Source organism: Aotus nancymaae, unplaced genomic scaffold, assembly GCF_030222135.1.
Source record: "Aotus nancymaae isolate 86718 unplaced genomic scaffold, 86718_ANA_hifiasm-v0.15.2.pri h1tg000009l, whole genome shotgun sequence".
Lineage (NCBI taxonomy): Eukaryota > Metazoa > Chordata > Mammalia > Primates > Aotidae > Aotus > Aotus nancymaae.
In genome coordinates this window covers 14,106,470-14,120,222 of record NW_026988420.1, presented here as the reverse complement: position 1 = coordinate 14,120,222, position 13,753 = coordinate 14,106,470, and the positions used below count along the sequence as shown (strand labels likewise).

The window sequence follows — 13,753 nt, the reverse complement described above, 5'->3', positions numbered from 1 at the left end:
ATTGAATCCTGAGAGCAGTTTATAGGTGCTTTAGAGTAGTCATTTCAAGTGAGCACTGGGTGAATTTCACCCCTGTAAACTACTTTCAGGGTCGAGGATGTAACTGTATATTTGGATTCTATTAATATAACAGTTCATCTGTGGGATAGATTTTAATCCATTTAATCCATTGTGTGAATACCAGTCTATTTATTAATACTCTAGATGAATCCTTTTTCTTCCACTGCTTTTCTTGAAGAGTAAGCATACTAATCTTTAAAGAGAGTTTTTGCAAGTGATTATTTATGTGTGTGATCCAAATGATAAAATTCTGTGAACTTCAGAAAACAAATGGCCATAAAAACCCAAAGCTGTCAAGCTTGCAGGTTTTAAAAAATTCTTTGAAAATTTTAAAATTAAAGAGTGCCCGTACGCTGCAGCAAGAACTTGGCTCCACCTAATATATGGGAGCTGGAAAGTCTGAAACAGTATCCTCCTTTTCCTGCGAGTCATTGTGGGGTAGATGAAACTGTGAAGGAAAGTGAAAGACCTTTATGATGATAATGATGATATTCCTTCTGTGTGCACTACATCAAACAGTAAGTCATCACAGGAAAGTAGGCTGGGGCCTTACAGAGTCTAGAGTCCAGGCAGGGCATTAGAACACATTTCAAAATATTCTCTGGTTTTAAAAAAAAGTTAAAAATGTTACATATTGGCCAGATGTGGTGGCTTACACCTGTAATCCCAGCACTTTGGGAGGTTGAGGCGGGCAGATTACATGAGGCCAGGAGTTCGAGACTAGCTTGGCCAACATGGCGAAACCCCATCTCTACTAAAATTACAAAAATTAGCTGAGCGTGGCAGCATGTGCTTGTAATTCCAGCTACTCAGGAGGCTGAGGCACTAGAATTGTTTGAGCTGGGGAGGCGGAGGTTGCAGCAAGCCGAGATTGTGCTACTACACTCCAGCCTGGGCGGCAGAGCGAGACTGTATCTCAAAAAAAAAAAAAGTTACATATTATGTACATCCTTAAGAATGCACAAGAGGGGTATGATGAGTGTTGTCTGAATTTAGCCAGAATTGACTTAGAAGAGGAGATCAGTTAATGAAATAATTATATAAATCAGTTATGTGTTAGATCAGATTTTAAAAAAAACGAAAAAGCTCACCTCTTTCCTGGGGTAGAAAAGCTCACGGGAGACTTAGACTGGTCTCTAGATTTTTCTGAGCTCAGTCTTACTATCCTGCTAGGTTTCTCTGCTCAGTGCTCTTTCCCATCCTCCTCAGTGACTGCTTCAGACTTCTCCACTGTTTCTTCCCCAATTGCTTCACTCCACGTTTTTTTTTTTTTAGACAGGGTCTCACTTTGTCGCCCATGCTGGAGTACAGTGGCGTATGATCATAGCTCAACCTTCCAGGTTCAAGTCATCCTCCCCACTCCCAAGTAGCTGGGACCACAGGTGTGCACCACCACATTCAGCTAATTTTTTTATGCTTTGTAGAGACAGGGTCTCCCTATGTTGCCCAGGCTGGTCTTGAACTTCTAGCCTCAAGCAATCCTCCCACCTCCAAAAGTGTTGGGATTACAGACATGAGCAACTGCACTTGGCCTCCACTCCACTTTTTATTGCCACCTTCCCTCTTAATCTCAACAAAAAGCCTACCTCTTTCTTCACAGGGAAAAATAGGTGACCTCAGAAGAGAATGTCCCCAAATGCCAATCAAAACCACATCAAGATACCACCTCCCATTCATTAGGATGAGTATAATACAAAAGACATACAGTAAATATTGGAGAAAGCAGCACTGTTGTACATTGCTGGTGGGCATGTAAAATGCAGTCTAGTGGAGAGAGAGAGAGAATGAGAATGAGAGAATGAGTATACCTCCAGCATCTGGCTTCCTAACCTTTAAACTGGCTTTCATTCATATTCGTCCTTTCCTCCTCTTGTGGAGGGAAGAAAGGGAAGACTTGCCCCTTCTACAGTTTCTCTTGCACTTCTTCTTTTTGGTTTTTTGAGATGGAGTTGCGTTCCTGTTGCCCAGGCTGGAGTGCAATGGTGTGATCTTGGCTCACTGCAACCTCCATCTCCCAGGTTCAGGGGATTCCCCTGCCTCAGCCTCTGGAGTAGCTGAGATTACAGGTGCCCGCCACCACACCCAGCTAATTTTTGTATTTTTAGTAGAGAAGGGGTTTCACCTTGTTGGCCTTGCTGGTCTTGAACTCTTGACCTCAGGTGATCCACCTGCCTTGGCCTCCCAAAGTGCTGCCATTACAGCATGAGCCACCACGCCCAGCCCATCTCTTGCACTTCTGCTTCAGATCCCATTCCCTGCTACTTTCTTAAGAACTTCATTGAGTTGTTCTGTCCTCTCCTCTTTGATCTTTCTACTGGCTCCTTCCCATTAGCTTAAACATGTTCAAGTCTCTAACAATGTTTACATTAAAAGCTTAACAGAATATGTCCTGCAACTCTGTCTCATTCTGTGATTACTACCTGATTTCTCTTTTTTCCTTCTGAGTGAAATTTCTTGAACAAGTTGTTTATACTCATGGTTTCCTTTTCTTCTCCTTTCAAATATGCCTCAACCTGCTGCAGTCTGGCTTCATCCACCTACAACCTCCATGAAACTGTTCTTGTTAAGGTCACTGGTAATTCTCCTTGTTAAACCCAATGGAAGTTTCTCAACCCTTCCCCTGTGTGGTGTTTCAGCAGCGTTCAACACTGGCGTGCCTCTTGCTTCTGATACTGAAGTCCCCAGGCCTCTGACACTGCTCTCCTGGTTTACCTCCTGCCCTACCTCTTCCTTCACAGTCCCTTCTAGGGGGTACTCCTTGTCCCTTTCCTGTTGAGTTTCTTAGAGTTCTGCTCAAGATACTCTGCTCTTCTTATTCCACTTACTTTTTCCTCAGTGATTTCATGCCAAATTTCCAAATCTCTAATCCAGATCTTTCTTGAGCTTCAGATTTCTAAATCCATCTGTTGGGACTTGTCCACTTTAATATCCCACAGGTACCTGGAACAAAATGTCCAGAGTAGGACTTGTCAGCCTTGAGGCCTGCTGTGCTCTCTGCTGTAGTGAGGATTACAGGCAGACACTCAAGCTCAGTGTCTGCCTATGATCCTTCGCTCTGCCTTTCTTCTTATCCAGTGCCCCCTGTCCAATTTAGCCAGTTGCAGAATCTTCTTGCTTCTCCTCCTTGTCCAGCTTTCTCCATTTCCCTGATGTGGGCTTCCATCCCTTCTTTTCCTGGACTCCCTCTAAGCACTCCTTTGTCATCATATGTCTCTATGGTCAGCCAAAGTAATCTTTCCTAGACCTGTATCTGTTTATACTTCTTCCCTGCTTAAGACCCTTTAGGGATTACCTGGAGCTCTTCAGATAAAGCCTGAGCTGTTTGGCTGCAGCCATGCTGACTTTCTTTCCGTTCCTTCACCAGAGCCTTACCAGTATGCATGCTCACTGTTGCAGGCGCCTCCTTGACTTCAGGTAGTTGAAGCACACTTCCCAATTCTCTTGCCTCCACAGCATCTGACCCTCCCCATCAGAGACCAGCCACACTGTTGTGAGCATCTGTTTATATGTCTAGATCCACCCCACCCCACCCCCGTGCCCCATGTAATTTCTGTTTGTGTTGACTCTGTGTCTTATTTACCTAAGAACATTTATTGAATTAATAGTGTATGGTTCTGCCTGTCCATTGCTGGAGTTTCAGTTTGATTTTAGGTCATTGCAGGGTACAGCTGATATTTTTCATACAACTGGAGACTAATAGATGAAATCACTTTTGCGATACCCACATAGGAAAGATTCATGAAACCATAAATAGATTTGAATTTGGCCCCCAATTCCAGTCTTGAATTCATTTGGAAAATAAAGTGAAGTATTATGTTCTATCCATTTCTTTTTCCTTTTTCAGAGAGGATCTTGCTCTCTCGCCCAGACTGGAATACAGCGGAGTGAACACGGCTCACTGCGGCCTCAACCTCCTGGACTCAGGTGATCCTCCCACCACAGCCTCCTGAGTAGCTGGGACTACAAACGCATACCACCATGACTAGCTAATCTTTATTTTTGAGAGATGGAGTCTTGCCATGTTGCTCAGGCTGATCTTGAACTCCTGGGTTCAAGTGAACCTCCTGTATTCACCTCCCAAAATGCTGGGATTACAGGCATGAGCCTCACCCAGCCATCTATCCATTTCTTTAAACTTTGACCCATCATTGTTTTTTTGTTCTGTTTTGTGACACCTATTTATTTGGAGTGACAAAGAACAAACTTATAGAAAAAAATGTTCTTTCTAATCATCGATATTTCTTTTCTGGTTTCCTTTTGAAAACAGCAGTATCTTATAAAAGCAATACTTTTATAAGATCAAGTCAGCTTCACAACTCTAGATATGTTATTTTTCACTGCTAATGCTATTGCCACTTGGTTCGTTTGTTTTTCTAATCTGAGCACAGGGTCATGTCAGAAGTGAGATGAGATGAAATGAATGAGATGAAAGCATCCCCTTTGGATGATGGGGCTAAAGAAATGCTTACAGAGCATTATTGCAAGTTGTGCTTCAAGTCAAATAACTTAATTAGTGGTTGGGAAATGACAGTTATAGGAACTTACATTTTCCTCTTAAGTTAGTGATGAATTTGAACAAAACTTATGAAACAAAGGGTAGGCACAATCAGAAAATTCTAAATCACTAATCATACTGTTGTCTAAGTGAAGGTCGGGTGAGTATTCACTCACCTGGACAGGTGGCTTCAGCTTGAAGGATGACAAACTGTTTCGGAGAAGGCTACATTCTCAGACTCCTTAGGCTTGTGGAATTTGTCAAACATTCAAGGCATTCTTTCTTTCCCTTTCATTCTTGTAGTTCTGTGTGTTTGCAGAAGAGAGAAGTGGATTGCTCATTGTTAATGTCTCAGCACATCTTTGAAACTTTGCCTATTATTTGCAGCTCTTATACCATAGAATGAGTGAAATGGTTTTAAGTTTTATTTTTATTTAAAAATGTTTGAGGCTGATTTTTAGAGGCTTATCTGGACCTGGGAAATATATCTGGTATCTCAATGAGACTGAACATTTGCTCAGTCTCAAAAAGCCCATCAGAATTAGTATGGAAGAAATTGGTAACAGTAACATTTGGCTCTTTGTACCTTGAGAGGGTTTTTGAATTGCTTTTGCTGTAGCATAGATGGAAGCCATAAGTTGTAATGTTGTATACCAAAGAGTTTACCCCAAACCCTAGAGCTCTCTTATTTGAATGTTTTTCTAGAATTAAATGGATTCAGAAATAAAAATGGTCATGCCCTTACATCTTTTGTGCTCAAATGGGAATGCTTATTCGTAGAAAAGGAAAAGGACTGTGAAGAACATTTGTTTTTCTAGGAAGCTGGATGATCTTCATGGAGGAAAGGTTCACATTTTATCATCTGCTGAAATATGGAGCATTTTGTTTTCTGGGATTTTGTGTAATTGTTTTCTTGTATATGTACAATTTTTATTTGGTTGTCACTAGTTTACACATAATTATTTCCCATTTGACACATTAACATGTATCACGTGGACCATATGCTTGCATGGTACGTCCATTGCTTAATTATTCCAGTTGTATTCACATTCTAGTTTTCTACTTACTTAGGATCTGACTTTCCATTAGACCTTCAGTTCCTCAGAGGCAGAGACCATGATTGTATTGTTCTTTATGATGTCCCTAGCATTCTTAGTATCTGTGGTCATTGCAGAAGAAGAATTAATGTATGCTATTAAAGTCAGCTGTCTGTATCCATGGATTCCACATCTGTAGATTCAACCAACCTTGAATTGCAAATATTAAAAATTGCATTTGTACTGAACATGTACAGAGTATTTTTTGTTATTATTCCCCAAGAAATGCAGCATAAAAACTATTTACCAAGCATTGCCATTGTATTAGGTATTATAAGTAATCTGGAGATAGTTTAAAGTATATGGGAGGATGTGTGTAGGTTATATGCAAATACTGCGCCATTTTCTATCAGGGACTTGAGCATCTGTGGATTTTGGTATCTGCAGGAGGTCCTGGAACCAGTCCCCCATGGATACTGAGAGATAACTGTATTTTGTTCACATTAGCATACAGTAGTGCTTTTTTCCAAGGCCCCTTAGATTTTATCAGTAGCTCATTAACCATAAATTTTTTTCATAAGGCAGCTTAGCAACTTAAACTGATAAGTAAAATCACCCATTCAGTTTATGAAAATAGAGAAGCTTCTATTAGGATTTTCAGTGTATGTGTAAATGCTTTAATTGAAAGGTTTTTTTTTGCAATTAAAAATATTTTACATGTTAGAAATTGCTGTGCTGAGTATTTTAAAGCTTGCTATAGCTTGTATGCTGAACAATGTTTAGCCACTTAAAATGATTGTTCCAACATTCAGAGCCATTTCAGTTTCCTCTGACAATCAGCTTCCATAATAAAGAATGACACAAACTCATTTCATGCTAGCACTGGCTAGCACCAAGATGCTAGCCAGTGCTGAGAAGGATTGCTTACTCTTTTCCCACCTCTTTTCCTTAGAAAGCTCTAAGGTCAATAGAAGCCATGTCTAGAGGTAAAATACCCTATTGGTGGCATTTAAAAGCCAGTACATACAGCAATTTAAACTAGACCAAGCAAATACATTCTTGTATTTGTGTCAAATATGTTCTGGATATTTGAGGTCTGTGTGGAAGCCATGTGCTTACAGATCAACCTGAAATTTCTAGTATTGTTTAATGTTGAGACCATTATTTCACCAAAACCAATTTTCTAGTACCATTTCTCCATTTCTCTCCATTTCCTGTTTTTTTTTCTCATTAAACTTTTTTAATGGTCTCAAAATTCTGTGACATGTTTTTGGTCAAGTTCATTTCCTGTTTTAAAAAATTCTATAAGCGTGTTCAAATATATTTTTGCTAGATCAGTAAAATAAACTGTTCCCCACCCTTCCTTAATATTTGTTCCTAGGGGAAAGTGAAATAAAAATAAATATGCTCTTAGAGGAATTAAAAGATTAGTTGCTACATTACTCCTTCAGCCTTCCAGTTCTAAATGTAGATTTCTAAAATTGGAAGGCCTGTGTTTGTACTCCTGACTGAATTTGCTTTCAGAGTATAAAGTAAAGTAACCTTTTCTTCCTCATGCCACAAGTTCTCTGAGGGACAGTGTCAATAGCTAGGACAAGCCATCCCAGGGAATGGGATATTGATCTGTAGGACTAATGGACGTAGGATAAGTGCAGGAAGGGATGCAGGAAGTGTTTTCAAGTGCCAGAGAAAATATGAAGATCCCCAAGTGGGTTGGCGTATTATCTTTAAGGACATTACACCTCTGCTTACATTTTTGTGTTTCTCTTTTCTTTCCTCTTATTTTATCTCTATACAGTAAGAAAAAAGTCATCGATTCACCTAATAATAGCACATAAAGAGTGATAATTCAGGCTGAAACACATACCGTTTTTCAGAAAGTATTTCCTAAATAAAATATGGAAGACTTGCAAAAAAAAGTACTATCTTATTGAGCTACTGCAGAAGTAACTATTTAAATATGACTGACATTCTAATTACAGCTCATCATTTTTTATAATTATCAATCAAGCCCTGGAAGGACCCATCATCTTAGCAATTTGTTTGGTCTAGTTTGAATTGCTGTATGTGCTGGAAAGTTCTAAGAAGGCTCTATTTCTTTTATAAATGCTCCATTGAGAATTTCCCTAATCTGAACATGTTTCTCAAGACATGATTAGAACATTATGATTTTACTTTTCCAAAAGCATTTTTTAGGACTGAAGCCTTTCTACATTTAATTTTAGAAATGTATCTTTGATTTTATTAATACAGGCTTGATAAAAGCCCACAGGATGATTATTTGATTTTTTAAAATTGGGGTAAAAGATATATAGTATAAAATTTACCGTTTTAACAGTTTTTAAGTTTACATTTTAGTGACATTAGGTACATTCACATTGTTGTACAACCATCACCACCATCCATCTCTAGACTACTCTTTTAAAAAAAATAATTTCAACTTTTATTTTAGATTCGAGGTAGCGTATGTAGGTTTGTTACATAGGTATAACATGTGATGCTGAGCTTTGGAGTACAAATGATACCATCACCCAGGTAGTGAGCATAGTATCTAATAGTACCCCCGCTCCCTGTGTTCCTCTCCCTCCCTGCCCCTCTAGTCATCTCCAGTGTCTATTGTTCCCATCTTTATATCCATGTGTACCCCATATTTAGCTCCCAGTTCTAAGTGTGGTATTTGGTTTTCTGTTCCTGTGTTAATTCACTTAGGATAATGGCCTCCAGCTGCATCCACGATTTTGTTTTTTTTATTGGCTGTGTAGTATTCCATGGTATATATGTACCACATTTTCCTTTTCTAATCTGCTGTTTATGGGCACCTAGGTTGATTCCATGTCTTTGCTATTGTGAATAGTGCTGTGATGAACGTACAAGTGCGTGTGTTTTTTTTGATAGAATGCTTTATTTTCCTTTGGATATATACCCCATCTTGGGATTCCTAGGTTGAATGGTAGTTGTGTTTTAAGTTCTTTGAGAAATCTCCAAACTGCTTTCTGCAGTGGCTGAACTAATTTGCATTCTCATCAACAGCGTATAGTGTTCCCTTTGCTGTACAGCCTTGCTAGCATCTTTTGTTTTTGACTTTTTAATAATGGCCATTCTGACTGGTGTGAGATGGTATCTCATTGTGGTTTTGATTTGGATTTCTTGATAATTAGTAATGTTGAATATTTTTTCGTGTGTTTCTTGCCTAGAACTTTTGCATCATCCCAAAGTGAAACTCTGTACCCATTAAACAGTAACTCCCCATTCCTACCTCCTCCCAGCTCCTGGCACCCACAATTCTACTTTGTGAATTTGACTGTTCTAGGTCTATGATACCTCATGTAAGAGGCATCATACAATATTTGTCTAGCTTATTAGCATGGTATCTTCAGGGTTCATCCCTGTTGTTGATTGTATCAGAATTTCCTTCTAAGGGTGAATATTCCAGCATATGTGTAGACCACACTTTGCTTATACGTTCATCTGTTCATGGATATTTATTTTATTTTCACATTTTGGCTGTTGTGAGTAATGCTACTTTGAAAGTTAGTATACAACTATCTGTTCAAGTGTCTGCTTTCAATTCTTTGGGGTATATACTAGAAATGGAGTTTCTAGATAATATAATTCTGATGTTTAATTTTTTTGAGAAATCACCATCAGGTTTTCTATAGCAGCTCTATCATCTTACATTCCTACTATCTGCATTTAATTTTGTGTTAATAATTCATTGTTCGAGATTTTGCCAGAAACATTCTGCCACTATAAGTTGTGAATCTAAAGCAAGAATGCATCTTAAAACTTCTAACAGCCTAGGTGGTAAAACATAATTCAAATAATTAAACTTTTATTTTCATTTGAAATATTTGTTTATTTTTATTTGTCACAAAATGTTTGTTATAGAAATTTGAGACTGGATGGGTGCAGTGGTCCACGCCTCTAATCCCAGCACTTTGGGAGGCTGAGGCGGGCGGATCACCTAAGGTTAGGAGTTTGAGACAAGCCTGGACAACATGGTGAAACCCTATCTCTACTAAAAATACAAAAATTTGGCCGGGTGCGGTGGCTCAGGCCTATAATCCCAGCACTTTGGGAGGCCGAGGTGGGTGGATCACGAGGTCAAGAGATCGAGACCATCCTGGTCAACAAGGTGAAACCCCTTCTCTACTAAAAAATACAAAAATTAACTGGGCATGGTGGCGCACGCCTGTAGTCCCAGCTACTCGGGAGGCTGAGGCAGGAGAATTGCTTGAACCCAGGAGGTGGAGGTTGCAGTGAGCTGAGATTACACCATTGCACTCCAGCCTGGGTAACAAGAGCGAAACTCCGTCTCAAAAAAAAAACACAAAAAACAAAAATTAGCCAGGCGTGGTGGTGCACACCTATAATCCCAGCTACTTGGGAGACTGAGGGACAAGAATTGCTTGAACTGAGGAGGTGGAGGTTGCACTGCGCCAAGATCATGCCGCTGTACTCTAGACTGGGCAGCAGAAGGAGACTCTGTCTCAGGGAAAAAAAAAAAAGAAAGAAATTTGGGACTGTATTTTAAAAATACAATGAAGGCCGGGCACGGTGGTTTATACCTGTAATCCCAGCACTTTGGGAGGCTGAGGTGGGTAGATCAGTTGAGTTCAGGAGTTCTAGACCAGCCTGGCCAACATGATGAAACCCAGTCTCTACTAAAAGAAAATACAAAATAGGCCTGGCATGGTGGCTCATGCCTGTAATTCCAGCACTTTGGGAGGCCAAAGTGGGTGGATCACTTGAGATTAGGAGTTCGAGACCAGCCTGGCCAACATGGTAAAAGCCTGTCTCTACCGAAAATATAAAAAATTAGCCGGGTGTGGTGGTGCGTGCCTGTAATCCCAGCTAGTTGGGAGGCTGAGGCAGGAGAATCACTTGAATTGGAAGGTGGAGGTTGCAGTGAGCCGAGATTGTGCCACTGTACTCCAGCCTGGATGACAGAGCGAGGCTCCATCTCAAAAAAAAAAATGAGCTGGGTGTGATGATGGGCGCCTATAACCCCAGCTACTTGGGAGGCTGAGGCAGGAGAATTGCTTGAACCCAGGAGGCCGAAGGTTGCAGTGAGCCGAGATTGCACCACTGCACTCCAGCTTGGGCAACAAGAGTGAAACTCTATCTCAAACAAAACCAAAAAAACCCAAAGAAATGGGGACAGCAGGCCAAAAAATAGAATAAAAATACAAAGAAAGAAAATGATGCCACCTGTAATTTCTCCATTGAGATATAGTTTGGTGTATACATTTGTGTATATATTGTGCTTTAGAAAAATTGTAATCATACAGTACGTACTGTTTTATAACATAGCTAAGCTAACTAAGTCTTACAGGGTACATTTATTTTTGTGGTTTTGGTTTGAATTTGGGATGTGCATATAGTTTAGCTATATGACATGTTTGGGCGGCAGCTTTTCTTGGGATGCTTCCTTGGCAGTGCTTATAATTTGGAGAAAGCATAGCAACATGGGAAGGAAGAGAGTTGGGCTACCTTGCTCAGGGTACTTATCAAGGTACGTGACTGTCAGGGAAGGCCTGGGCTGAATAGGCCTGTTGAAGGTTCTTCCCGTTAGCAGTGGCTCCTCTGTATAGGAATAGAACATAAATAGAATCACTTCATATCTTCCTATTTGAAGCATCTAAATTATTGTGCAAACCTCTGGATTGATGGTGATGATGGTGATTATTATTTTTTGAGACAGAGTCATACTCTATCGCCCAGGCTAGAGTGGAGTTGCACAGTCTCAACTCACTGCAACCTCTGCTTCCTTGGGTCAGATGATCCTCCCACCTCAGCCTCCTGAGTAGCTGAGATTGCAGGCATGTGCCACCACACCTGGTGTAATTTTGTATTTTTAGTAGAGACACAGTTTTGCCATGTTGGCCAGTCTGGTCTCAAACTCCTGAACTCAAGTGATCTGCCTGCCTCAGTCTCCCAACGTGCTAGGATTACAGGTGTGAGCCACCGTGCTCAGCCTGGAATGATTTTGTTTGTTTGTTTGTTTGTTTTTGAGATGGAGTTTCGCTCTTGTTGCCCAGGCTGGAGTGCGGTGCTGCGATCTAGGCTTACTGCAACCTCTGCCTTCTCGTTTCAAGCTATTCTCCTGCCTTAGCCTCCCAAGTAGCTGGGATTACAGGCGCCCGCCACCACGTCTGGCTCATTTGTTTTGTATTTTTAGTAGAGATAGGGTTTCACCATGTTGGCCTGGCTGGTCTCAAACTCCTGACCTCATGATCTGCCCGCCTTAGCCTCCCACAATGCCAGGATTACAGGTGTGAACCACCGTGCCTGGCTGCATACTTTTTGTATTGTCAACAGTTTAAAGACAGTTACTGCTATGCATTAATGAGGCAGGATAAAGTCAGAAAGAAGTGATGTTGAGGAAGTTCAGGCATTGAAGGGCTAGGACTGATGTTCTTCATAAGAAAAATTAGAGGGGTCTGCTATGTGGCCTTGGTAAGTCATTTCACCTTTGAGCCACAGTCCTCATCTGCCAGGAGTGGTTAACAGTCTCCTCTTTACAAGAGTATTATGAACATTAAATGAAATAATATATGGAAAGCTACCTAATTAACAGTGTCTACAACAAGGCAGGTTCATGATAGTTGTTTCTTCTTTCCTGCTCTTAGCTTTGCTTGATTGTTTTGCTGGGGTAATTACTTGCTTGGCCAACATTACTGCCCCTGTTGTTCTTAGGCGTTCAAGAAACCTCCCCCCAGCTTCTTCATTATATCTTGAACATAAAATCACAAATTTCTAGGTTTGTGGGAAACCCAGGCTCAAAACAGCGAATGGCTGTCACACTGACTGATGAAAAGCAAACCCAGGACTAAAGCACACTCTTGTTTCTACTATATCAAGCCTGTTGGGGATGCCTTTTTCTTTTATGATGGGTGTGGACATGTAAGATATATGACCTGTTTCTTAAATGGACTCTTAAATGGCAAGTCTTTGGAGAAATACCTTGTAAAATAAAGCTTCATGTAATTTAGCAGTGGGTGAAGTCAGTGCGTGTAATAATGCCCCATCATTATGAAGGTTAGCCCAATCTTGCAGTAGATTACCAAACCCTTAGGGCAGAGTTACCCACATTGGTTTAATGATTTTAGAATAATTGCTGCTGTCAGGAAGTTGTGTGGTTTTGAATGTCTTATCCCTTTAGGTTGTAATTTTAAAGGTGGTGAATCATATTTTTGGCTAATTCTGTATTATGTAAAATTAAAAATTTTGAAGACTAGATATGTTTCATAATTCTAGGAAAACCTGTTTCTGGATTTTCTTGAAATTTACTTACCTACTTATATGGCTTTATAGGGCTTGATTTCTTGTGACTCCTTTCCCCATCTGTTTTGTAAGAGGCACAAGAGGTCATTTGAGGGGCATCTTGTTTCTGTATATAGATTTTTATTTTATTTTATTTTTTTTGGGGACAGGGTCTCACTCTGTCACCCAGGCTAGAGTGCAGTGGCGTGATCTCAGCTCAACTGCAGTCCTGACTTCCTGGGCTCAGGTGATTCTCTCACCTCAGCCTCCTGAGTAACTGGGACTGCAGGCGTGCACCATTGTACCTGGCTAATGATCTCCCTCCCTCCCTCTTTCCTTCCTTCCTTCCTTCCTTTTTTTTTTTTTTTTTTGACAGGGTCTCTCACTCTGTCACCCAGACTGGAGTGCAGTGGCCCGATCTCAGCTTACCACAACCTCTGCCTCCCAGGCTCAAGCGATTCTCCTGCCTCAGCCTCCCTAGTAGCTGGGATTAGAGGCATGTGCCACTACTGCCTGGCTAATTTTTTTTTTTTTTTTTTTTTTTGGATTTTTAGTAGAGATGAGGTTTCACATTGGCCAGGCTGGTCACAAACTCTTGACCTCAAATGATCCACCTGCCTCGGCCTCCCAAAGTGCCAGGATTACAGACATGAGCTCCTGCACCCAGCACTTTTTTCATATTTTTTGTAGAGATAGGGGTTCGCCATGTTGCCCAGGCTGGTCTTGAACTCCTGGACTCTAGTGATCCTTCCGGTTTGGGCTCCCAAAATGCTAGGATTACAGGCGTGAGCTACTTCACCCAGCCTTTATTTTTAAACTTTTAAAAGCATTTAAGATCATCTTACCATACAAAGAATACTTAAAAATAAAGAACAAGAAAAAGAACAATGATGCA

The 13,753-nt window shown here is 40.6% G+C and overlaps 1 protein-coding gene across 13 annotated transcripts in view; it reads left to right on the top strand.

Moving 5' to 3' along the window:
- The window catches only part of RCBTB1 (RCC1 and BTB domain containing protein 1), a 61,880-nt gene that overhangs the window by 1,889 nt on the left and 46,238 nt on the right, over positions 1–13,753 (top strand). For 9 of the 13 annotated variants that reach the window (XR_010341640.1, XR_010341639.1, XR_010341641.1 and 6 more), the window contains exon 2: positions 3,905–3,984. The exons of the other annotated variants lie outside the window; for them this stretch is intronic. The gene's annotated coding sequence lies outside the window, so the exon portion shown is untranslated. The remainder of the gene's footprint in view (positions 1–3,904; positions 3,985–13,753) is intronic. 13 annotated transcript variants of the gene reach the window in all.